A 27,876-nucleotide genomic window follows, 5' to 3' on the forward strand; every position below is an offset into this window, starting at 1 on the left:
AGTTCAAAAGTGGAGTGTACTAGGGGATAATAATTGAACTCTCCTCATGTTTATTTTTCCTTTTGTCAAGGAAGACAGTATTTTTCAGAAGACCTTTCATACCGAGCCTTGTGATACATGACATCTCAACCCACCACCCCCAAAGGGGACAAACTTCCAAGACTTGATTCATTCCCCAATGCCAGAGGTTTCATCAGCACTGAAAAAGGAAATTGCCTGCCATTCCTCTTCTCATTTCAGGAAGGTAATTCCCTTCTTTGTTTATTCGATGGTTTGAAACACATTTACATTAATAAGCCCTTTTGAGTTGAACCATTATTTCTATTTCCTCACATGTGAGTTCTGCCACTGTGTGGAATTGCTGAGTGTCTTTTATGATTGTGTATTTTCTCAGGTTACTATAATTTTTGAGAGTCTGTCTCCCTGACCTACTCATTCTCTCCAAAAGCCTGTATCTTTTTTCATCCTTTCACTTGTCCAATTTGCTGTGCTCACCACTGCCTCGATAGTGATCCATTCTTTTTCTTAATTAGAAAGCACACGAGCCTTTGCTTAACCCCACATGGATCTGATGACCAGATGCTTTCTACTGTGTGAGGCTCACTGCTGTAGGAGCCGTTTCACGAATGGGGTGAAGGTAAATGTTAGGTTGCACTGGATGAGAATGAGTAGAACGTAGGAATGTGGGAAAGTGAGCATGGCTGTCAGGACTTCACTCAGTGACTAGCACATACTAAGGCCTTTAGAAATGGTGGCTTCCGTTGTGTTGATGTGGCAAGAGTAACTGTAGTCTGTATACCCTTAACCAGGCTGGCACAAACCAAAGCTCTATTTAAATATTTAAATCCTAGCACTTGGAAAATTATTTTTTTTAAAGACATTTCTTTGAAACTGAAAAATTAAAAAAACAAAAAGGATGCAATCTTACCAGAGGTAAAGTAGTGTGTTCCAAACATCTGCACATCTTGGTACACACAGAAGGTGATCATCTTTGGGTGGCATGTTGGCATAAACTGAAGGGAATTTTGAGCCCTACAGGGGCTGTTGTAGCTGGTGTTGAGCACCCCAAGGGCTCTAGTCACCCTAGATCTTTCCCAGTCCTCACAAGAGATAAACCTATTCCACAGGACACTAGCTGGAAAGTTCTGATGTAGATTTGAGTTTCAAATCCTGGCTCCTCTGCACCCTGTTCTGAGCAAGGTAAGCACTCTGAGCCTCAGTTTCCCCCTCTGTGTAATGGGAAGCCTAATGATACTCCAGTGGCTGTTGGAAAGATGAAATAATAAGATACCCAAGATGTGTTAAATCATCAGCACTCCGTTTACTTTTTGATGTTGTTGTTGCTATTATGTCCTGGAAATCGAGGCTCAAGATGGCTCTTTATTGCATGAAATAAGGACTCTCTGAAAGCAAAAGAATGGTTTTTGGCATCCCAGCCTTTAAAATCTCCATCTTAACATTTCCCATTAAACACATCTGCAGCACAGAAGTATCTCATTTCTCTTGATAGAGAAAACAACAGCCTTCAGCTGCCAGAGGCCATCATTTTGGTATGACTTCAGGCCCTTATGGGAAAACAAATTCAGTCTTCCTTGTAGATTTTAGGAACTACTTAACTGTTTAATTTGCCCGCATCATTTTTCAGCTCTGGCCTCCTTCAGCAACCTTCCCCTTACCTCTTTCTGAAGCGATTTCCTCCTCAAACCAGCTGGATGATTGTCACAGGAACGGCAGCACCACACTAACCCATCCCCCAGTTAGCAGGTCCAGGGGTGGGCTTTGGATCCAGATTCCACAAACCAGAGCCCTCCTTGGGAAGGGGAGAGTTAGAACTGAGAAAAGAAGCCGGGCATGTGTTCTAGACTAGAAGCTTTAAAGCCAGAGAAGCTCCCAGAGGCCACGTGGGAAAGGCCAGGGATGCCAGTAAAGGCGACACTGACAGAAGATTAAAGTAAATGCAGAGAGAAGCAGCACAAAAGAACAAGACAACAATGCCACTGTCATATGTGTCTCCGATTCCCCTTACCCGGAGCCCCATCCCTATCCTGAGATCGTGGGAGATAACCTCAGAATGCTTACAATAAATGCCTCTTTTCACTCAAGCTTATCTGTGATAGTTTTCTGTCATTTATAACCGAAAGAGACACCAAAGCTGCTGGAAGTCTCAGAACCATTATTTCCCATTAAATACATCTGGACGTCAGAAATTCCATTTCTCTTTATAGAGAAACAGCAGCCACCATCTGCTACAGGCGATATATTTTAGGCAGGACTTCAGAACTTCATAGCAACACAAATTAATTCTTCTTGGTAGATATATTCAGTGTGAGAGAGAGAATTAAAGCCATCTTGGTGTCTTCATAAAAATCAACTGCCACACAGCCTGTTACTTTTCAAAACGCATGCCGGATTTGAATGCTTGGATTTAGCAAATGAAAAATTGGGGGATGGATGAGAAGTTACTGTGTGTGTGTGTGTGTGTGTGTGTGTGTGTGTGTGTGTGTGTGTGAGAGAGAGAGAGAGAGAGAGAGAGAGAGAGAGAGAGAGAGAGATGGGGATGGGGGTTAGGGGACAAGATGGTAAGTTCAATGCAATGTCCAGCTCATTGATTCCATAGATGACAGCCCCAAGATCAGAGATGAAGCCATCTTAAGTAAGGCCCAGAGCAAACAGGTAGAAAAGGCTAATTTCATTCATTCACTCAGGATATGTTCACTGAGAACCTTCCTCATCTCAGGGACTGTACTATATCTCAGGTACATCCATATCCTCTTTTTCAACAAATATTGTTGACCTCTTTTCATGTGTAAGCTGACCACGAGTTTCTTTGGAAAGTAAGAACTTTGGAAGGTAGAACCTCAAGGGTAGTATGATGATGATGATGAGAAGGAGGAGGAGGAGGAGGAGGAGGAGAAGAACTCTTAAGAGTTGTAACTTGAGGGGCTCCTGGGTGGCTCAGTCGGTTAAGCGTCCGACTTCAGCCAGGTCACGATCTCGCGGTCCATGAGTTCGAGCCCCGCGTCAGGCTCTGGGCTGATGGCTCAGAGCCTGGAGCCTGTTTCCGATTCTGTGTCTCCCTCTCTCTCTGCCCCTCCCCCGTTCATCCTCTGTCTCTCTCTGTCCCAAAAAAAATAAATAAACGTTGGAAAAAAAAAAAAAAGAGTTGTAACTTGAGTTACCATATATTGAATCCATATCCTAACAGCTCTCTCACCTTCATGAAAAACTGTAGCAAGTAAACAAAATCTTCCATGTATGGAGTCCCTACCCGAATTTCTCTGGTGTCCTAGTAAAAGCTGGGTGGGACAGCAAGCTGAGAACACAGGAAGTTACTGTTATTTACAGTTTACAGTTATTTCTGACCATTTATTGGCTTTGTGCAATTGGGCTAGTTACTTGACTTCTCTGTGCCTCAGTTTCCTCATCTGCAAGATGGAGATAGATAGCAATACAGCTGACCACAAGGAATGAAATGAGTTCCTTCCTACGACGCCATTAAAATACTGCCTAGAACGTTGCCGGCACTATGTCATGTATACTAATAATTCAGTGTTGTTGGTGTTACTGTGACAAATACATTGCCAGTCACTTCACATACACCAATCCATTTAATCTCAAAAGTCCAAGAGTGGGGAGGGCACCATCCCTACCCAGAGACGCTGACTTGCCTGGCAACACACAGCTGCTAACTGCAGAGCAGAGATACAAACCCAGATCGCTTTAAACCCAAAGAACATAAACTTCTTCCATGCAAACACATTAATCACAGAAACAACCAATGCAGCAAAACAACATACAAGAAGCATGAGACAGTTTGTTCGAGAACTTCTGTGGATACCTAAATCACCTAGGACATTTAACTTAAGAGTTCCTACTCCCCACCCAGATACCTGGTTCGGCACATACGGAGTTAGCTGCAGAAATGTACAATTTGAACAAGCATCCCAGGGCTTTTGTCGAAGGCTGCTCCAGATGCTGATCTGAGGTTGGAGGTTGGCCTGGTCCCTCAGCAGTTTATGGAGGTAGCAGAGTCAAACTCCAACCTGAAGGGTGGGAACGACCTGGAAAATGGATAGGTGGAATATTTCAAGCAGGACCAATAACCTGAGCAAAGGTGAGGGACAGAAACACATGTAGTGGACCAGGGAGTGCTGAGTGGCCTTCATTGACTTTGGTGGTAAGAAGTGGCCAGAAACCAAGCTGGAAAATGAGGTGGAGGCCGAACTGGAAGAACTCCCACCATAATAAGGTTCATCCAGTATGATGAGCATGCTTAGCTTAGGAGTGAGCATTTCTACATTGGGGCTTACATCATGGACTCTTGTGACAATGCATTAGCTTCCTAAATGGTCCTCCCACTTGGCCTCTTGATTCTTTGTGTCCTTTCTCCAAACAGTAGCAACAAAGTCACTTTAAAAAAAAAACCAGGGGCGCCTGGGTGGCGCAGTCGGTTAAGCGTCCGACTTCAGCCAGGTCACGATCTCACGGTCCGGGAGTTCGAGCCCCGCGTCAGGCTCTGGGCTGATGGCTCGGAGCCTGGTGCCTGTTTCCGATTCTGTGTCTCCCTGTCTCTCTGCCCCTCCCCCGTTCATTCTCTGTCTCTCTCTGTCCCAAAATAAATAAAAAATGTTGAAAAACAATTAAAAAAAAAAAACAAAAAAAAAAAAACCACAAAATCTTATTCCTCCCCTGTAATGGCTTCCCATTGCTCTAGAAACAAAATCCAAACTCTTCATCACAGTCTATATGCCCAGACTCCTCGTCTCCAGACCAGCTCGTCCCTCAACACCCACCCGTCAACAGTCTCCAGTCTTTGGCCTGATCTTTCTCTTCCTCAAACCCTAATCCTGTCTCTGGCACAGGGCCTTTTCCCAACCATTCCTTTCTCCTGCAAAGCTCTTCACTCAGTTCATACTTGAGTCTGAGCATAAATGTCACCTCTTCAGAGAATGGGTATCCACCCACCCAATCTAAAGTTTGAATAAACACACCTCCCACACCCTCTTTATCACACACCTGCTTTTCCCCTTCATAGCATGTACCACCACCCATTACTATCTTGTTTATCTGTGTTATAGTCACCCCACACCAGGATGGAAATGCCATGTGGGAAGGGACCTTGAATGTTTCACTCAGAGCTCTATCTCCGGCGCCCAGAACAACGCATAAACCCGGCATGTTAGTAGGTGTCTGTGAACATGGGACAGTGGTGACAGCAAGTTCACTGGGCAAGTGATGGAGGTTGGGGTCTCAACAACACGAATTTTCCTATCTCCCAACTGCTATTGTAATCACAATTCTCCCCACTTAAGATCCTTGCTAAAATTGAAGACTCCAACTCTGTTTTTGTTATGTTAATGGAATTTAATTAAACTGATGATGTCTGACATCCAACTATCTCTGGCCAGTCTACTAACCTTTTCCCGGCAGTTTAAATAGCTCTAAAATATGAGAACACATTTGCAATTATTCTGGCAAAAAGAGTTAATTAACAGCATACTTAATCACACTTTTTGAGCACTAATATATCAGCGTTGGATGTCATTTTCATTAATATGCTGCAATATTTATATTTCTCAAGATTGAAAGGATGTTGCTAATGGGGTAGACAGGAAGAGATCATTTTCTTGCTGAACAATGTCCATATGATTAAGTACTCAGACTGTGGTAAAAAAAAAAAAAAATGAATGCAGCAACCCTTAAATCCTTTCCACGCAGACAAATTAATGTGTTTTTCACAATAACGTTGTGGCAACTCGAGGCAGCCTAGGTGATGGCAGAGATTTCGCCCATGAATGTCAGATTTACAATGCAATGAGTCGATGCTCTGACACATTGATAAACAAGCCTAAGTCATATCATTTGCACTGCGTCATTCGTACGTTGGCAGCCTACAGATCATTCCAAAAATTACCCTGACTAAATCCATTATAAGTTTGAAAGGAACTGCTATCAGTACACTGAGTTCTGATTTCATCTGATTCTGGCTCGTAACCTGTAGTGAAGGGTTTTCCAGACTAGCGCAGAGAGAGGAAGATCTCACTCGGATTCTGATTGGAGGTGTTGACATTTAAATCTGTCACCAGCATTGCGGTTTCACCACAATTGCAAGATTTCTTGCACTTCATTACCTTTAAGTCTCAATTGCATATTTAATCATAGGAATTGCAAACAACGCGTGACAAGGTGGACGAAACAATGGCAGCACATTCAACGTGTCCAAGAGGCGCAAACAAAAATTCAGCATCTCTTTAGAAATGCGGAGAAGATAAAAACTTGGAACCAGTAAGAAAAAAAAAGAGAAAGAGGGAGAGAGAAGGCCAAAGCTATTTGCTACCCCCTCCCCGTTGTGATTGCTACCATTTCTTCCGCATCGCTTTTTATCAAGAGAATCCTAAAGCAACTTTATACTGAAGCTATGCCTGAATGAAATTAAATTCAGGTAAAAGCCATTTAAGCAAAAGGCCATTTGTTTCATCTGTCTTTCCCCAGCAGGCAAATTTACTAAAGTTTATAACCACCTAGAATAAGAATCCGATTTTTAATGATGCTGGAAAAAAAAAATCCCTTAAACTGCAGGAATCTTATCTCTCAGCACTCTGAACCGAAACCTTCTCAAATGTACCAGGTCTAGAGTAACCTGAGCTGGGACCAGACCAAAACAAAAAAACTGAACATGAAAGTTCCCTTTCAAACATAATTAAGCAAGACAACTGTGTTTTTCTTAACTTATATTTATCTATTATTTTATTATTTTTAATTAAACAAAAATTTTTTTAAGTTTATTTATTTTTTACAGAGTCAGAGTGTGAGCATGAGCTGGGGAGGGGCAGAGAGAGAGGGAGACACAGAATCCAAAGCAGGCTCCAGGCTCTGAGCCGTCAGCACAGAGCCCGATGCGGGGCTCGAACCCACAAACTGTGAGATCATGACCTGGGCTGAAGTCAGACGCTCAGCTGACTGAGCCACCCAGGTGCCCCTATCTATTATTTTAACACATTTATCAAGTCCCTATTTTTCTTAACTTACATTTATTTATTTATTTATTATTTCAACGGACATTTATTTCCAAATTATAAGGCTCTGGGGATGTAACAAATCAAAACCTCTACCTTTGGGCCAAGACAGCAGAGTTCGAGGACCCTAAGTTCACCTGCTCCCACAGATACAACTATATAACACCGACATCAGTATAAATAACCCAGAAAGTGACCCAAAGCCTGGCAGAACAGACTCCATAACTAACGGTAGAGAAGAGGCCACACGGAAGAAGGTGGGAAGGGTGGAGGTGCAGCCTGGGAGCTAAATAGACCGTTGCCCTCTGCCATCAGGAGGGAGCTCGGGTTGCAGAGAAGGGCGAAAAACAGACTTTCGCACTGGGAGCCCACGTGGGGAGGACAAATCGCTGTTACATTTGGTTTTAAAAACTAGAGGGGCCGAATTTCATGAGATCTTACAAACAGTGAGACTTAAAGCCTGGAATTCTAAAAATCAGAGGGCTCCACTCGGGGAGAGCCAGGAGGGCCGCCCGAAGCTGAGTCCCCAGTCTTAGAGAGACAACAAACACCCTACAGAGGTACAGCATAGAAGCAGCAGTTTGAAAAACGCCTGGTGCATATGGGAGGGAGAGTTATTTATGCATCTCAGAGGCTTCTCAGAGGGTCAGGGATCCTAGTAAGGCCCGTCCAGAAACAAAAGAGCTGGCAGGCGTCGTCTCCCTACCCAAACCCCAGCAGAAACACAGGGCCACCTGTGGGAACCAGCACAGCACCAGCATTCGCCACGTAACTTGCTTACACCAAGCCCTGCCCCCTCCAGCAGGCCTGCCTCAGTCCCAGCACTGCTGGTCTATTTCCCTGGCGTTGGCAAGCGCAAACCTTGCCGACACCAAGTCTCCTGACTCGCACGTTTTGCGGGGCCTCACTCCCCACAGTGGGGGTGGTAGCAGGCCTTGTGGAAGCCTGAGGCCCACCTTGTTAGAACTGTGTGCCCCAACCCGGCTGGGCAGCCAACACTGCTCACGACAGGCAAAGAGAGCCTGTGCAGTGACTGGACAGAATGGCCCGGATACAATAGCAGGGTGCACACAACACACATAGGAGACACCCCTTGATGCACCGGGTTCTGGACAACAGGGGCCAATGAACTGCAGGGCAATACAAGACCTCCTTTTCATAAGACCACTACTTTCGAGAGCAGGAGACATAGCTGACCACCCTAACACACAAAAACAGACACAGAGAGTTGGACAAAAAGAGGAGACAGAGGAATATGTCCCGAACAAAAGAAGAGGACAAAAATCACAGCAAGAGACCTAAGCAAAACCAATATAAGTAATATGCCTGATAGAGAATTTAAAGTAATGATCATAAAGATATTCACTGGACTTAAGAGTGGAGGACATTAGTGAGACACTTAACAAAGAGATGGAAAACGTTAAAAAGAACCAACTGAGTATGAAGAACACAATAAATGAAATTATTGTGGAATAAACACCTGATGAAATAAACAGCAGGCTAGACAAAGCAGAGAAATGAGTCAGTAACTTGGAGGACAAAGTGTTGGAAAGTTATCAAGCTGAAGAGATGAGAGAAAAGAATTATGCAAAATGAGAATACATTAGGGAACTCAGCAACTCCATCAAGTGTAATAATATTCTTATTATAGGGATCCCAAAAGCAAAAGGGGGGGGGGGGAAGGGGAAGAAAATTTATTTGAAAAAATTATGGCTGAAAACTTTCCTAATCTGGGGAAGGAAACAGACATTCAGATCCAGGAGGCAAAGATTTCCCACAGCAAAATCAACCCAAGGAGGTCCACACCAAGACACATGGTAATTCTAATGGAAAAAAAAAAATGGATAGAGAGAGAATTTTAAAAGCAGCAAGAGAAAAGAAGACAGTTACATACAAGGGAACTTCCATAAGGCTATGAGTAATTTTTCAGGATAAATTTTGCAGAAGGGAGTGGCATGATATAGTCAACATGCTGAAAATCTACAGCCAAGAACACCCCATCCAGCAAGGCTATCATTCAGACCAAAAGGAAAGATAAAGAGTTTCTCAGACAAACTAAAGGAGTTCATGACCACTAAACCAGCTTTACGAGAAATGTTAAATGGGACTCTCTGAGTGGAAAGGAAAGATCACAAGCAAGAGTAAGAAAAGTAAGAGGCAAAAAGCAATAAAAATAAGTATATCTGCAAAAAACAGGCAAGGGACTCACATAATCAAAGGATGTAAAATATGACACCACATACCAAAAACATGGAGGGGAGAGGAGTAAAGAATGGGTTCAAGTTTAACAGACTTAGTATCAACTTAACATAGACTGCTACATACAAAAGATGTTACATACAGACCTAATGGTAACCACAAATCAAAAACCAGTAATAGATATGCAAAAAATAAAGAGACAGGAAATCCATGCATATCACGAAAGAGAGCCAGCAAATGACGAGAGAAGAGGGCAAGAGATATGATCAGAGAAGAACTACAAAAACAACCACAAAACAAGTAACAAGATGGCAATAAATGCATGTCTATCAATAATTACTTTGAATGTAAATGAACTAGATGCTCCAGTCAAAAGACATAGGATAACAGAATGCATTAAAAAACAAGACCCATCTATATGCTGCCTACATGAGACCCATTTAAGACCTAAAGGCACCATTGAAAGTGAGGGGAAGGAGAAACGTTTGTCTTGCAAATGGATGCCAAATGAAAACCAGGGTAGCAATACTTATATGGGATAAAATCGACTTTAGAACAAACACTGTAACAAAAGACAAAGAAGGACACTATATAATAATAAAGGAGACAATCCCAAAACGAGATATAACAATTGTAAATGTTTATGCAAGCAATATGGGAGCCCCAAAATACATAAAACAATTAATAACAAACAAAGGAACTAATTGACAGTAATATAGTTCCTTGTTTCCAACAAGGAAACAGTGACTTTAAATGACACATTGGACCAGATGGATCTAACAGATATATTCAGAACATTCCACCTTAAAACAGTAGAATACACATTCTTTTCAAATGTACATGGAACATTCTCTAGAACCGATCACACATTAGACCACAAAACGAGTATCAACAAATTCAAAAAGATCAAAGTTATACCTGGCATTTTTTTTTATCACAATACCATGAACTATACATCAACCACGAGAAAAATTCTGGAAAAAGCACAAATACATGGAGGTTAAATAACATGCTGCTAAACAATTAACAGGTCAACCAAGAAATCAAAGTATATATAAAAAATTACATGGAGACAAAAATGAAAACACAACAGTCTAAAACCTTTGGGATACAGCAAAAGCATTTTTATGGGGGAGTTTATAGCAATACAGGCCTATCTGAAGAAGCAAGAAAAATCTCAAATAAATAACCTAACCTTGTTCCTAAAGGAGCTAGTAAAAGAAGAACAAACAAAACCACAAACCAGCAGAAGGAAGAAAATAATAAAGACTAGAGCAGAAATAAATGACATGGTAACTAAATAAAACAACAGAACAGATCAATGAAACCAGGAGCTGGTTCTTTGGAAAGATCCAACAAAATTTATAAGCCTCTAGGCAGACTCATCAAAAGAGAAAGAGAGAGAGAGAGAGGATTCAAATAAGCAAAATCACAAAGGAAAGAGGAGAAATACCTGACACCACAGAAATACAAACAATTGTAAGAGAATATTATGAAAAATTATGTGCCAACAAATTGGACAATCTAAAAGAAGCGGATATATTCCTAGAAACATACAATCTCCCAAAACTGAGGCAGGAGGACGTAGAAAATTTGAACAGACCAGTTATAAACAATGAAATTGAAACAGTAATCCAAACACGCCCAACAAACAAAAGTCTGGACCAGATGGCTTCACAGGCAAATTCTACCAAACATTTAAAGAAGAATTAACACCTATTCTTCTCAAACTATTGCAAAAAGAGAAGGGGGAGGAAAACATCCTAATTCATTCTATGCAGCCAGCAGTACCCTAATACTCAGCCCAGATAAAGACACCACAAAAAAAGAGAACTACAGGCCAATATCTGATGAACATAGATTCAAAAATCCTTAACAAAATACCAGCAAACCAAGTCCAACAACACATTAAAAAAACCACTGACTGAGATCAAGTAGTATTTATTCCCAGGATGCAAGGATGGTTCAATATTTGCAAATCAATCAATGTGATATAGCACAACAATAGGAGAAAAGATAACAACCATATGGTCATTTCAACAGATGCAGAAAAAGCATCTGACAAAGTACAACATCCATTCATGATAAAACCCTCAACAAAGTAGGTTTAGAGAGAACACCCCTCAACATAATAAAAGCCATATATGAAAAACCCACAGTGAACATCATACTCAGTGGGGAAACACTAAGAGTTTCTCCCCTAAGGTCAGGAACAAGACAAGTATGTCTAACATAGTACTAGAAGTCCTAGGCAGAGCAATCAGACAATGAAAGGAAATAAAAGGCATCCAAACTGGTAAAGGAGAAGCAAAACTGTCACTATTTGTAGATGACATGATACTATATACAGAAAACCCTAAAGACTCCACCAAAGAAACTACTAGCATCGATAAATAAATTCAGTAAGGTTGCAGGACACAAAATCAATATAGAGAAATCTGTAGAATTTCTACACACTAATAATGAAACAGCAGAAAGAGAAATTAAGAAAACTACCCCATTTCCAGTTGCTCCAAAAATAACAAAGTACCTAAGAATAAACTTAACCAAAGAGGTGAAAGACCTGTACTCTGAAAAGTATGAAACATTGATGAAAGAAACTGAAGATGATTGAAGACTGGAATCTTCATGGATTCTTCTTCATGGATTGGAAGAATAAATTGTTAAAATGTCTACACTACCCAAAGCAATCTACAGATGTAATGCAATCCCTATCAAAATACCAGCATCATTTTTCACAGAACTAGAACAAACAATCCTAAAATTGTATGGAACCACAAAAGACCCTGAATAGTCAAAGCAAACATGAAAAATAAAAAAATAAAAAAATAAAATAAAACAAACAAAAAAAACAACCCTGAAGGTATCACAATTCCAGACTTCTAGTTATATTACAAAGCTGTAGTCATCAAAACACTATGGTACTGGTACAAGAATAGACACATAAATCAATAGAACAGAACAGAGAGCCCAGAAACAAACCCATAATTACATGATCAATTAATCTTTGATAAAGGTGGCAAGAATATACCATGGGAAAAAGACGGTTTCTTCACAAATGATGTTGGGAAAACTGAACAGCAACATGCAAAAGAACGAACTTTCTTATACCATATACATATGTAAGCTCAAAATAGATTAAGGACCTAAATGAGAGACCTGAAAACATAAAAATCCTAGAAGAGAGCACAGGAAATAATTTCTCTGACATTGGCCATAGCAACATCTTTCTAGATATATCTCATGAGGCAAGAGAAACAAAAGGAGAAATAAACTGTTGGGACTACTTCAAAATAAAAAGCTTCTGCACAACAAAGGAAACAGCCAACAAAGGAAAAGACAACCTACTGAATGGGAAAAGATATTTGCAAATGGCATATCTGATAAAGGGTTAGAATATATATATATATATATATATATATATATATATATATATATATATATAGAACATACAATTCAACACCAAAAAACTGAAATAATCCAATTAAAAATGGGCAGAAGACATGAACAGACATTTCTCCAAAGAAGACATACAGCTGGCCAACAGACACATAAAAAGATATTCAACATCATTCACCATCAGGAAAAAGCAAATCAAAACCACAATGAGCTATCACCTCACACCTGTCAGAACAGCTAAAAACAAAACTCAAGAAACAAGTGTTGGTGAGGATGTGGAGAAAAAGGACCCTCTTGCACTGCTGGTGGGAATGCAAATTTGTGCAGCCACTATGGAAGACTGTATGGAGGTTCCTCAAAAAACAAAAAATTGAACTGCCCTACAACTTAATAATTGCACTTCTGTGTATTTACCCAAAGAATACAAAAACACTAATTCAAAGGGATATATGCATCTCTTTGTTTACTGCAGCATCATTTACAATAGCCAAACTATGGAAGCAGCCCATGAATCCACTGATTTACTGACGAATGGATAAAGAAAACATAGTGTATTTATACAATGGAATGTTATTCAGCCACAAAAGAGAAAGAAATCTTGCCATTTGCAATAACATGGATGGATCCAGAGAGCATAAAGCTAAGCAAAATAAGTCAATCAGCGAAAGACAAATACCGTGATTTCACTCATGTGGAATTTAAGAAACAAAACAGTGAACAAAATGGGGCGGGGCGGGGGGGGGGGGAACCAAAAAACAGATTCTTAACTATAGAAAACAAACCGATGGTTACCAGAGAAAGGAGAGGTAGGTGAGGGAATGGGTGAAATAGGTGATAGGGATGAAGAGTACACTTATCTTGATGAACATTGAAAAAATATGGAACTGTTGAATCACTATATTGTACACCCGAAGCTAATACAACACTGTATATTAACTACATTGGAATTCAAACAATAAAAAAAGTCTCTACCTTTGTAAAACTTATATTTTAGAAGGAGAAATCCAGACAATAAATGTAATGAATAAATATGTTAGAAGGTGCCAAATGTTATAGAACAAGAAATGAAAGAGAAAGATCATAGTTAAGAAAGCAAGCAGTGGAAGGGGGTCAGGGAGGTCAAGGGCAAAGGCAGTTTGTAATGGGCGGTGAGGTATCTATTGGCGCATAACAAAGCACTCCAAAACTCAAGCAACTTAAAACAACAAGCACATATTATTTGTCAGAGTCCAAGAGCCAGGAACCCACAAGCAGCTTTGCTGGGTAGTTCTGGCTCAAGATCTCCCTCACGGTGGTCAGCAAGCTGTCAGAGAGATTGTAATCGTCTCAAGACTCAGATGTACCAGACAATCTGCTTCCAAGTTCACTCACATTTTTGGTGGTAGTTCTCTTATTTGCTGGCTCTCCGCCAGAGATTTTGTACCACAGGATTATTTTTGGGTCTCTTACCTATTATCATTTCCAGGTCCGGATTTGCAATGTAAAGGTGATCTTTCCTACACAACGAGAGCCCGTGTTTTCAAGGAGGTTGACTGATACACGGGATGCAGCCCGTGATCACAGTCCGAAGCGGGAACTGTGGCTATCGTTTCCTGAGGGCTTACATTGGCCAAACACTGGGCCACGCCTTGTGTTAGCGCTAGTGAATTTCATCACCAAAACCTTTGCAAAAGAACAATTATTTCATTTTATAGTTGAGCAAACTGAGATTTGAAGATGTGAACTTTTGCCCAACGTCACATGGCTAATAAATGTGGGCACTGGCACTCCAAAACCATTCTAAAATACCTCCTTAAAAGAAATGTATCTAGTTTCCATGGGATGAGACTGCTTTTTCCTTAAGCAATTCAACCTAATGGAGCCATTTAACCAACCAATAATTGTAATAAAAACAATAAGCAGCAAAATGAAATTCCCACAATTAATGCATGTATATGTAAATTTAAAATATCACATATATACATGCATATATATACATATGTATGTATGTATATATACACATATACATGTAATATATATATATATATATATATATATATATATATATTAGAATCCCCTGCAAATGTTCAAAGTCCTGCAACAAGAATTTCCCAATTAAAAGGGATCAAGCTTAAAAGAAATTGAGCTCATATTTCATTGTGCAAGAAGAGATATGAAACCCCGTAGCATTTTTAGAAAACATTTTTTGGGTGACAAGTACAATTTAAAGGATCTTATCAATGATGAATTATTCTCGTTGATCTAGAAAGCCTGCCTTTCTAAACAATTGCTGTGGAAGGGTACCACATTAGGTAGTTGATTTGATTGTGAAATGTATCTGGGTTCAAAGTGGCAAAGGGACACATAAAAGGGGCCCAACTCTGGAGACATCTTTTTTCTCCCTCTCTTGAGACCTCTCCATAAATCATTCACTGCTCATTCCTGCCACATGAGAGAACCAATAACTTGTGGCAATAAATCACCTTCTCGAAGTCTACGCCCATTGTACGTTTGACATTTATCCGACAAAGGCTGCAGATAAATAACCAGTTTCAAACTCTTGAAGTAACTTTACCTTTAAATCATTTTTTTTAGCAGCTACCAATTAAAAGACACAATTTACGTCAAAGTGAAGGTATCCATAGAAAGCCTTGAATTCGCCAGAAAGGCAGCACAGCACACACTGGCCACACTTGTGTCAGTCAACGGGCCACTTGGAAGTCTCTGGATATTCACTACATATCAAGCCAGCTCTTACAGTGTCGTCACCTGTAAGAGTTGACTTCAGTTCTGGTCCAGCAATTTCCTAGCGGGGGGGGGGGGGGGGGGGGAGCTTCAGTAAGTAACTACACTCCTCTTTGATTTGGTTTCTTCGTATGGAAAATGGTATTAATATAAACTTACCTTCCAAGATATTTGTGAGGGTTAGAAAAGGACAAACAGAGCCTGGCCTACAGAATATGCTGCATAAAGGCAATCACAGTCAGTCTCCATCATAAGCATCAACCTCCTACATCTGGACATTCACCAAATATTTTTGTGTACCGACTCTGTGCTAAGCAACCAGCTACCCAGCGGGGAGAACGAACAAGGCAAAGAACACCTTAGGTTCTGGGTAGAACGTAGCTTATATTGCAGTAGGAGAGCCTCGCCACCCACAGACAGAAATGTCAACTGGAGTCCTCTGCCCTCAGCAACCTGGAGTTGTTAAAATTACTTGTTTTTAAGATCAAGAGAATGATCAGAAAAGCATTCAGAATGGGAGTAAATTGGGCGAAGGGAAAGAGACCCAAGAGGAATACACGAGGAATCTAATGCTATGGGCACTGCCATACTTCTTCAGTTGGGTGGTAAGGTCAAGGCTGTTCACTGAATTACTATGTTTCATAATTCACACATATTTTTTGTATGTGTTATTCTGTGTTTTGCATCAAAGAGACATTTGGCAGACTGTCCAACCACACTGACAGCCAGGAAATGTTATCACCACAGTTGAGAGGTAAGCTGCCTTCACATGTACACAGCACTTTACCGTTTAGGGTGGAGGCGACTCTAAGGTGGGTGGGTACAAACAAGGAACTCTCTTCCCCAGAGTCACTCCATCCCTCTGACCTGGTTGAAACCATCTTTCTAAATCCCTTAACAGCCTTACATAGACTCCAAAAGCCTTGGTCACTCTGGCTACTAAAGCTCAGTCAGCCCAGTGCAATGTAACACATCAACCTCATGTTCAACTCCAAGTTTACCTCTCCAAGTGCATGCTACATTTGCTTTTATTTTTAATTTTTTAAAATATTTTTATTTATTTTTGAGAGAGAGACAGGGCATGAGCGAGGGAGGGGCAGAGAGAGAGGGAGACAGAATCCGAGGCAGGCTCCAGCCTCTGAGCTGTCAGCACAGAGCCCAACCCAGGGCTCGAACTCATGGATCATGAGATCATGACCTGAGCCAGACGTTCAACTGACTGACCCACCCAGGTGCCCCAGTGCATGCTACATTTGTGAACAGACGTGTGTGGAATGGTAGAAGGCCACGGACAGCCCCTCAGACACCTCCCCACCACCTCTCCTTGACTGTTAACACTTGTGGTGTTGGTGGCTGAGGCAAACCTAAGAAAGAGAAATGTCTCCTTGCTGGACCAGCAGAGCCCATTCTCACCTGTGTTGTTACTGACTCTCTGACATCCTTTACTGGCCATCAATGCCTTCTATGCAGCAGCATCCAAATGCTACCTTCATGGGTCACAGGTCTGGGTGTTCTGCAGGGTCTTCCCATGACACCTCTTCTACCTACCTCTCCCCACGGCTTCTTTGTCCAGTCGGCAAATCTCAGGAGTACATACAGGTAAGAAAGCACCTGTTGGGCATCTTCACTACTTAAGGGACTTCTGAGCAACTCCCCAATCTTAACTGCATTGCATACCAGAAACACAAGATCAGCCCCAGGCTTGAAACTCAGTCCCTGAGTTTTTCCCAAACCCTTCATTACCACCTTCGGGTAAGTAGAGGCACAAAACCCAAAGTTTACCATCTGAGCAGTATCCAACCAGGAAATAACACAGTGGACCCTTCTTATAAGCGCAACCATGCTATTCCACGCAAGGGAATTCATGATTCCCTTGAAGAATTCACTCGTTTGGTTTGGGAAAAGAACATGATGGTATGTGGTGCCTCCCATGTTCACTCTGAATCACAGGCAATATTGTCGGAAAATAGGAAAAGCCAACGTCCCTTTCTGTAAAATGGGAGACAACAGAGTCACGTTCCTTGTGGAAAGGATATACGTAACAAAAGAAAATGCCTAGCAAATTTCTCATGAGCAGTGACCTGGGGATGATGATGATGATGATGGCAATTTGTCTAAAAGCCCAAATTCAACTCTGTTCTCTGTTTTCTTCCAGTAGCTGCAGATCAAGTGGAGGTGAAGGAAATCCTGTTTTTGTATTCCGTCTCACACCAATAACTATAATCCTAACGTGCCTCCTCCACACTTTGTCCCTCACTGGTGCAATATCATTTCTTACACATCAGTGTTGACGCTGAACGTGGGAACTAGAAGGAGAGTTCGATGTACTGAATAGAAGAACAACAACAGAAGATGAAGAATAAAAGTCGAGGGGAAAATACCAGAAGAGGAAGAGACAGAGGTCTGTTGGGGATGATCCCACATCCATAAGCATGACAGCCATAACTGGCCTGCAACTGATTGAAAATCAGGAGAAAAAACCCATCTCTGTTTAAGACGCCCACGTGCAGGAATCTCTCAGCAACTGGCTGCTTGTTGTGATTAAAGAAATGAACTGAAGTGGAATAAAAACACATGTGTCACTTTTTATCCTAAAAGCAATCTTTCCCTTTTTGCAAAAGAGCATATTCAATTATCTCATTCAATAGATAAAAATGATCTCCACCCTGAAAATAAATATTTGCTTCTGAAGATCACATTACTGAAAATCAAATTACATGCTTGTTTTTATTATTAACAAGAATAAGTTCCACAGCCCTTTATGCATTGCACCTGTCACTCTCCATATCCTACAATCAGATTTCCCTTTAAATCTCATCAAATAACTCCCAAAGTCATTGAAGAGGCAATAAATGAGGTTATGACACAGTGCTCGCAGAGAGCTAAATGTCTTTCATATATCTTTAAGTGGTTATTAATCTCTGAATTAGTTTAGAATACATTAACCTTCAAGGTAAATTAGATCAATCAGGAAAATGACTCACAGGAGCAGGACTGTCTTTTTTGATGTTGTTGTTTTCATTCCGTGCCAAGATGTAGCCGTGGCACCGGCTGTATCAGCCACGGTTAAATACAGGGCTCCAAGTTACGAAGGGGAGAGGAGGCAGGTTTTGTTTCAGGTTTATTTCCTCCTGGAAGGCTGCCCATCCAGACAGGGGCACAGGATGAGCAGACATGAACAAAATATCACCGTAGTATAGGCAAGATAATTTGATTACTGCCATGGGGAAACAGCATCTCTGCTCCTATACTTCCCTCGCTAGTGGCATTTTAGAGCTCTCTGCCCAATAACTGCAGGGTGGAATTAAACACAAGAAGTGATACCTTAAAAAAAAAAAAAGAATCAAAGTAACTTCTCTTTAAAAGTCCTGAAGCAAATGAATCTGCAATCTTAAATCTTTGTTTTTTCAACAAAGAGAGAGAGAACCATCTCAAGAAAGCAATTATAACTGTAGAAAAATAGTAGAAATATATGCCAATTACTTTTCTATACAATAGAAGCCTAATGATGGTGATAATCACTTTAATAATTATTCTATCTGGAGTTGATATGGTTGGTGCTTGGCTCATCATAACTCAGACTTCTCATTATGTTGCTCAGTGAATGAAAAAATACGGGCGGCAAAACCGGGCCATGGGAGGGCACTCTCCAAGTTCTGAACTACCTGAATGATATTTGGGAGAGGCCCGGGGCCCAGCGTTAGGGGTTCACCCTCACAGCTTGTTGGTGGGTGGTTCCTCTTGGGGTCCGGGAGTTACAGATTACTGTGATTCACAGTAGATTCAGCCTAAACACAGATTATTGTCCCGTGCCATTTTAGCTGTGTTGTTGCCACCACACAGCTCCGCTGAAATGTATGCCGAAAAGAAAATCACCACACACCTCTCCAAAGATGCTTTTTCTCTCTTTTCTCAAAAATCATAGAAAAGCAATTCTAGAAAGCAGAGTAAAACTGCTAGAAGAACATTTGTGGATGGTTTTCAGGACAGGAGAAAAGGCAAACCTCTTTGGTCGGTGCCTCAAAGGATCACATGGAGTTCCCCATTAATCCTCCAAAAAAGGTACAAAATACCAGTACGATAAGCTTGAGGTTCATTAAGTTACCTAGGTTTTAGAAATTTTAAATTTTCGGAAAGATGACTGTGTCGATACATGGGACAGACCCCCCCACACACACACACACACAAGAACTATGACGGAAGTTCACTTAGAGCTGTTAAAAGAAATTTAAAACAGAAAACGAAAGAGAATCATAAATGAATAAAGTTCAAGACACATTTGAGAACTGGCACTTCTGGCACACTACGCTGATCGGCCCGAAAGAATCATATAATTACAATATCCAAAACAGAAAAAGGCGTGGAGATAAATCTTGAGTGGAAAGATAGTGAAGTGGGGCCTTTTATTAATCTCTTCATGAAATGTTTTTCTTTTATAAAAAGGAAGCAGCAGTTACAAAAAATGAAAGAGCAATTCAAATAGCCATCTCTTAGATGAACCTTCACTTTCTGGAAGATAAAATATCCCATTATTTTCTTTTCTCCAAGCTCCTCTCAAATTAGAGAAAATTGTGAGTTGGGGCCTTGCCTTCTTTAATAGTGTATAAGACAAATAACCCTTTAATGACTTCATTTCCAATATAAATACAGTGACTGACAGAGCATACTGTAATTAAAGATAAATAAAACACTTGAAATAAATCACATTTTAATTGGCACTTTAATTGAAGGGATGTTAAATATAATGACAGGATATTAGCCCAGATTGTACTCTTTAGGCAAAATTTGACACCAGCGTTTACCGTTTGTCTTAACATTTGAGCCAATGAAGACGTTTTTACATTCATTTTTACCTAAAATAACTGTCAGTATTTCACATTGGAAATAGAGGTATGAGTTGTAATCTTAGCAAACGAGCCTTGCTGAACTGTTTCCTACAACTGTTGGATTTCTTATGTTTCTGCACATCTTGTGGAAGCTTTTGTTCTAGACCATCTTTTCTAGGATGTTTATATGTCAAGGGCTTAGAAAATAGAGATAGTAGCTCCCTAGGGCCAAGGGTGGATTTGTTTCCTGATCAGTAGAGTACGATAATTTCTCCTTCCAGGCAAAGTTTGGACAGGTTTGCTAGCAACCCCCTTATAAAAGACTGGGGTTCCCTAAGCTGGGGTTCCTCAGCTGTGTGTGCAGCAGTCACCTGGCCTGCTTCCCATCATTGCCACAGAATCTGGGGAAAAGGAAATAATGTGAACAGAAAGCTCAAGCTGCCCGCTCTGTTGTGAGTAATACAAGTCCTTTGTCTCTGACCCGGCAGTCTTGTGTTTTCTGCCCTCACCCAAGAAGCTGTGGCAAGCTAAGCTGTTAGCTTGCAAGCAGAATAAAATCTCTAAGTTTTCCGAATTCTTGACATAACTGAGAGACCCTTGCAGAAGATTTTTTTTTTAAAAAGACACCGTTGGCTAACCTAAAAATATTACTATATCAAATAGCCAATCTTGGGAGTGAGCAGTTAAGTTTCTTCAAGGCAGGCAAAAGTTACAGGATGAAATACAATTGTTTCTTCTCTGTTTCTTCCTCTGAGGTCTGCAGAGCACACATCCTAATTCAGCACTCTCGAGCTGTCAGTGGAGCCATGCACTACGGCACAGAGGCTGTTCTCAAGAGATGAAACCCTTGACACCTCAAATGGATGGACACCACTTCCTATTTAGAAACCGGCTGGCCAAGACCGAGATGCTCATCCATTACATAGCAATTCTTTCGATCCTGCTCTGAGAATTAGCTCTTGACATTAGTAGCTAAGATTACAAGACTCGTGAGGAAGCAGGGGAGAAGGGGAAATGTGTAAATGAATGAATGAACTGATAACCTTGTTCCTGCAGCTCTGGAGACTATAAGGGAAGATGAATGGCCTAGTCTCCAACTCAGGGAAGGAGATTCCATGGGTTACAAATCTTGGCTCATGGGATTGGGTGTATTTGTCAGCACACTGGATGCTCACTGGGGCCATTTTCCAGATTTATGTGTCTCAAAGTCATGGATTCCTAAACCATGAGAGTGATAGCACTAATGAGTTTCCTCCCACTGCAAGACTGCCCTTCCTCCAAAAGCCATAAATTTCATAGATGGTCAGTGGAAATTCATGAAGGGAAAGAATGCCGACCATGTTACAGAAACAAGTTCTACCTTTAGCCTTGATTCTGGAAGAAACAAATCACCTCAAGGATTCCCCTTTTGGGTCCTATGAAAACTCTTAGCTATCATCTTTGGTAGTCTTAGCCATAGCTACTCTATACCCCCCAAGCAAGCAAATCCCAAGACCTTATAGACCTTTGTCTTAAAACAGCATAATTAGGGCATAGCAGAGCAACATCTGGGTACTTTACATTCCTGTCCCAAATCCAGCTAGGAACATGGCTAAAGATTTCAATACATCTCTGCAAAGGGATCCAACTCACAATGGTTTAACAAAAAAATGTGCGTTTTAACGAAGATGTCATAAAGAATGAGGAAGAGGAGTTGCTTCACTCAGTGCTCACAGGAAATTTAATAGGACTTCTCTGTCCTCCCCACAGTCACCTTCCCCTCAACCCCAGGGCCAACCACCTGTCTCCTCTCTCTTCTTGCCACAGCTCTCAAAAAGGCCCACTCTTGTCTCGAAAAATAACTCTGTCCTTCACCTTTTATATAGATAACCTGCACAAAGCAGTTTAGTGACAACACAGTATCCCCCACCAGGCACGCAGGCCCTAGGGTTACTCTTCAACTTTGCCCTGATGGCACTAACCACCAACAAAATGCCTCCGAAGTCCAGCTTCCTCACCTAGCGAAGGCAGATGAGAGCAGGGCCTCCCTCACAGGCTGAGGGTACTGGGGCATGGCCCTTGTTCAGCATGGCTTTGGCTCCCAGGGAACACTTAACAGATGGTACCATGCTGAGCTCCAAGAGATAGGGGGCAGCAGGGGGAACACACTCAGTTCACCCACCAAACCAACCAAAACCTCACTTTGCCATCACACCTGGTTTCAACACCAGATGAAATCATCACGAAGCATGAATATATGTCTTTTCTTTTTTGTCTCAAGAATTAGTGGGGGTACCTGTTCACCTAGGGTCCTTGACGTTCATACTCCCACCCTTCCCCAGCACGACTGTAATTAAGAAATCTGCTAATTATAGCATAGGTCTGAGATGAAAGCTGCTCTATTTCACTGAAGGAATTGCAACTGTGTTGGCATTTGAAACAATTTAGAGCCTGTGAGATGCTGACAGGTACCTTGGCTGGCTCTCCTGAACTCCCAACCCCAACATGCAAGCTGTGTCACCCCGGCATTCTGGTAGAGGCAGCGGATGACTTATAAACATAAAAATTCAAAGGGACAAACACTTGGGAAAGTGGCATTACACTGACATAGCACCAACTCTTTAAATAGTCTACAAGCATTTTTTCTTGTATTTCCATCAAGAGAATTTTTGAACACGCATGCCTGATACAAGGCTACTTTTTATTTGTGAATTATATACATGTTTTACAATACCAACATATTACATACTTGATAAAACATACATGAGATGAAGGATAAATATTTTGGATAAAGGCCAAGTGTGAAGGAATCTGCTTTCAACTTTTTGAAACTCGCTGTTTCATGCTTTGTGATAGAGTAATCCCAAGGCTTCATTCTAAGTTTGATTTATTTTACTATTTGTTTAAATGCCTTTCATGTGTGAAACAGTCCCAAAAATAAGAAGGGTATTGTTGACGATACCTAATAAATCATGAAACTTAATTTTTCAATCCCATCCACCAATAACGCGTATGGTTTTTTGAAATGCTTTTGTGCTTGCGTTGGTATTCTCCTCAACCCATGGTTTCTTAGCAAGAGTATTTTTAAGACACTTGTTCATTTTTTAAGGGTTAAAATAGGAGCTAAATTAGGTATGTTAATTCACAGATAAACAGGCTCATATAAAGATGTTGGGCTGTTTTGGTCCCTGAGAGATCTCCAGGTTCTAAAGCAGCCATGCGAATAGCGGGTGGTCAATAAATATTTGTTGAGTCAAAGTTTCCAAATAACTACCACTACTTCCATACAGAGTAGATTTCAGTGGGGGGTAGGAATGTAAATGCAGAGAAAAGGTAGTAGGCTACTGCAATTGTTCTGGCAAGAAATGATGGGATTGGGACTAGGCAGTTAGGATGGATAAGAATGGAAGAATTCAGGGGCGCCTGGGTGGCTCAGTCGGTTCAGCGCCTGACTTCGGCTCAGGTCATGATCTCGCAGTTCATGGGTTTGAGCCCCACATCGGGCTGTATGCTTACAGTTCAGAGCCTGGAGCCTGCTTCGGAATCTGTGTCTCCCTCTCTCTCGGCCCCTCCCCTGCCCATGCTTGGTTTCTTTCTCTCTCTCTCTCTCTCTCTCTCTCTCTCAAAAATAAATAAACGTTAAAAATTTTTTTAATTAAAAAAATGGAAGAATTCAAGCCATGTTTTAGAAGAAGAGTCAACAGAATTGAGTGACAGATTATACAACGGAGGCTGCAAACAAGGATGGTCAGTCAAGGGTGGCAGCCGGATCGAGGCAAGTAAGTGATTTACAGAGGTGGCATCAGCTGAGATTTGGAAGAGGGATTAATGAGAGGAGGATTTACACATCATCATAAAATCCCAACAGCTCTATTCTATAACTTTTCCCAAAACCCAACTATTTCTCACCCAAATCTCTGCTACTAACCTAGTTCAAACCATCACTGGATTTCACCTGACTTTTTACATCAAACTCCTAATTGATCTATTTTCACTCTGTCCCCTCTATAATCTACACAACACTTATAGGAAGTATTTTTATGTATTTTTTAACCTAAACTTTAGTTTGTGCAATATTGGTTTCAGGAGTAGAATTCAGTGATTCATCACTTACATAAAACACCCGGTGCTCATCACAACAAGTGCCTTCCCCTTAATATCCATCACCCGTCTAGCTCATCCCCCGCCCACCTCCCTCCATCAACCCATAGTTTGTTTTCTATCCTTAAGAGTCTCTTACAGTTTGTTTCTCTCTTCTCTTCCCCCCTTCTCATATGTTCATCTGTTTTGTTTCTTAAACTCCACATATGACTGAAATCATATGGTTTTTATCTTTTTCTGTTTGACTTATCTCACTTAGCACAATACACTCTAGCTCCATCCACATCGTTGCAAATGGCAAGATCTCATTCTTTTTGATGGCTGAGTAATATTCCACTATATATATACATATATATATATATATATATATATATATAGAGAGAGAGAGAGAGAGAGAGAGAGAGAGAGAGAGAGAGAGAGAAGATATGGTGTATATATACACCATTCATCAGTCAATGGGCATTTTGGCCCTTTCCATGGTTTGGCTATTGTTGATAATGCTTCTATAAACACTGAAATTTGTATTTTTGTATCCTTTGGGAAAATACCTAGTAGTGCAATTGCTGGATTGTAGGGTAGTTCTATTTTTAGTTTGTGAGGAACCTCCATACTGTTTTCCACAGTGGCTGCACCAGTTTGCATTCCCGCCAACAGTGCAACAGGGTTCCCCTTTTTCCACATCCTCGACAACACCCATTATTTCTTGTGTTGTTCATGTTAGACATTCTGACAGGTGTAAGGCGGTATCTCATCATGGTTTTGATTTGTATTTCCCTGATGATGAGTGATATTGAGCACCTTTTCATGTCTGTTAGCCATATGGATGTCTTCTTTGGAAAAGTGTCTATTCATGTCTTCTGCCCACTTCTTAACTGAGTTATTTCTTTTTGGGGTGCTGACTTTGATAAGTTCTTTATAGATTTTGGATATTAACCCTTTATTAGATATGTCATTTGCAAATATCTTCTCTCATTCTTTAGTCTGCCTTTTAGTTTTGGTGACTGCTTCCTTCACTGTGCAGAAGCTTTTTCACTTGATGAAGTCCCAATAGTTCATGTTTGTTTTCATTTCTCTTGTCTTTGGTGGCATGTCTAATAAGAAGTTGCTCTGGCCAAGGTCAAAGAGGTTTCTGCCTGTGTTCTCCTCTAAGATTTTGATGGTTTCCTGTATCACATTTAGGTCTTTTATCCATCTTGAGTTTATTTTTGTGTATGGTGTAATAAAGTGGTCCAGCTTCATTCTTCTGCATGTTCTCGTCCATGGACCATGAGATCATGACCTGAACTGAAGTCAGATGCTTAACTGACTGAGCCATCCAGGCGCCCCCCAGCTTTTTCTCTTCTCTTGACATCTTCCATGCATAGAAGATGAGGAATAAACAGCATGCCTCTCTCCCACTCCCGGTTAGTGGATAGAAATATTTCTCTTCTTTTTTCTTCTAAGGTGTCATTAGGCATATTGTTTAAATTATATTGCAAAAACTTATTTTCTCTTTTTTAAAACAGTTGAGCATGGGGCAGTTTGTGTAAATAATATATTTACCTAACTTTTAGAATTTCTGAACAGAAATAATAAATCTGGCCAATAATAATAACAACTGTGGAATTGAACACATTTCCTCAGAGGGGCACTCAGTAGGGGAATCTGGTAATTAGAGTCAGCAAACCGCCCTTCGCCAGCAGAACGTCTTTCTTAAAAGCTCAACAAAAATAATTCTGGGGAAAATAAAAAGGCATAATCTGTGAAATGCTGAATGCAAACTATACCACGTGACCTAATTAAGCGGACTGCTATGAAGGCTATTTCCAAAATATTCAATAAAATGAACCTCATTATGGCAGTTTGGGGAAGGGAGCCTGTTTGTTTTGGAGGTGGAAATTCCAGATAGTACAATATTAAAAGAAGATAGATTTGAAAACAAAAGAGGTTACTGTGAAGAGCAGATAAATGAAGTGTAAGCATATTTGGTGTTAAACATAATTTTTTCCCACAGCTACAATATCAGGTACTGCAGCCACACGTGAAATTGAATCTTTTTTTTCACCGTGAAGACACTGTGTTTAGTTAGATCCATGGTACCCATCTAACATCGTTGATGTGAGTCTTAATAATATTGAAGGCCTGCTATTTATTTAGCAGGCTGAGAGTTTCAAAGTGGGTACATGACCTCGTCACCGGATTGGAGAATGTGGAGGTACTTACTGAGGTATGTTAATGCACAAAGTAGATGATTGTTCTGTTGCTTCTAGTCAGTTCATCCTTCTGTCCATCCATCCATCCTTCCATCCGTCCACTCAGCTGTCCATGTTCTCTTTTATAGGGAGAAAGAGAATGAGCAGAGGGAGAGAGGCAGAGTGAGAGTGAGAGGGGGACAGAGAGAAACAGAGAGAGAGAGAGAGAGAGAGAGAGAGAGGGAGGGAGAGAAAATCTCAAGCAGGCTCCACACTCAATGTGGAACCCAACCTGGGGCTCATTCCCATGACCCTGGGATCATGACCTGAGCCCAAATCAAGAGTTGGACACTCAACCTACTGAGCCATGTGGGTGCCCCTCCTTTTTTTCATTCAAATGTTTATTGAATGTCTGCTATGTCTTTTGGTGCTATTTTAGGTGCTGGAGATAAAGCAGGGAATCAAATAAACAAGGTCCTGCTCACATGTGCTTACATAGTAGTGGGGGTTGGGATGGAGAGAGATAATGAACACACAGATAAATAAGTACATGGTGTAACAGGTAAGAATAAATCATAAGGAGGAAGACGAAGCCTGCTAAAGCATAAAGCCTAACGGAAGAGTGTGTGTGTATGTGTGTGCACACTATTTCAACAGAAACCAGGATGAAGTTTGGAAAAAAAGCTTGAGATTACCTGGGGGGAAGATCCACAGAAGTGGTGCAAAGGCTCTGAGGTAGGAGGGAGTTGGGCTGTCTAGGAATATCACAGGACAATTTGACTGAAGTAGAGTTTTCAAGAAAGCAAGCCATAGAAGTCGAGAGCTGAGAGATACCTTTTGGCAACGTAGAGTACTCAGGGCCTTGCAAGTGATGGATTTAGTCTTTGAGGGATGGGAAGCCAGTAGAGGGTTTGGGTTTTCCAGTCACCTCATCTGATTTATATGTTAAAATACTACTTCTGGGGGCACCTGGGTGGCTCAATCGGTTGAGCATCCAACTCTGGCTCAGGTCATAATCTCATGGTTCATGAGTTCAAGCCCCGCATCAGGCTCTGTGTTGACAGCTCAGAGCCTGGAACCTGTTTCAGATTCTATGTTTCCCTCTCTCTCTGCCCCTCCCCCACTCACACTCCATCTGTCTCTGTCTCTCAAATATGAATAGACATTTAAAAAAATAAAATAAAAAGGAAGAGAAAAAGCTGGGACTCGGGGCTCCGAGCCGAGACTTCTGCATTGCCATTGCAAACATCTAACCTTGAGGCCTGAGCTCTGAGGTCACTTTCTTCTGAGTTGTATGTCAGATGCTATAGAAATGGAAAGTTGTCAGTTTCCTGGGACTCTTAATACCCCTGTACTCTAGAAAGAAATTGGAAATGTTCTCATTTTCCCCCACTATGATTGAACATTTCTGGAGAAGCTAGCAGCCTAAATCAGGTTCCCAGCGGATATAATTATTACACC

General features: G+C 41.0%; 1 long non-coding RNA gene across 2 annotated transcripts in view; it reads right to left on the minus strand.

Annotated features, from left to right (window-relative positions):
- LOC109498545 overlaps window positions 1–27,876 on the minus strand; it is a 54,681-nt gene that overhangs the window by 19,863 nt on the left and 6,942 nt on the right. For both annotated transcript variants that reach the window (XR_006595048.1, XR_002155366.3), the window contains exon 3: window positions 26,447–26,555. This is a non-coding gene — a long non-coding RNA (uncharacterized LOC109498545). The remainder of the gene's footprint in view (window positions 1–26,446; window positions 26,556–27,876) is intronic.

This window comes from Felis catus, chromosome A3 (assembly GCF_018350175.1).
Source record: "Felis catus isolate Fca126 chromosome A3, F.catus_Fca126_mat1.0, whole genome shotgun sequence".
Taxonomy (NCBI): domain Eukaryota; kingdom Metazoa; phylum Chordata; class Mammalia; order Carnivora; family Felidae; genus Felis; species Felis catus.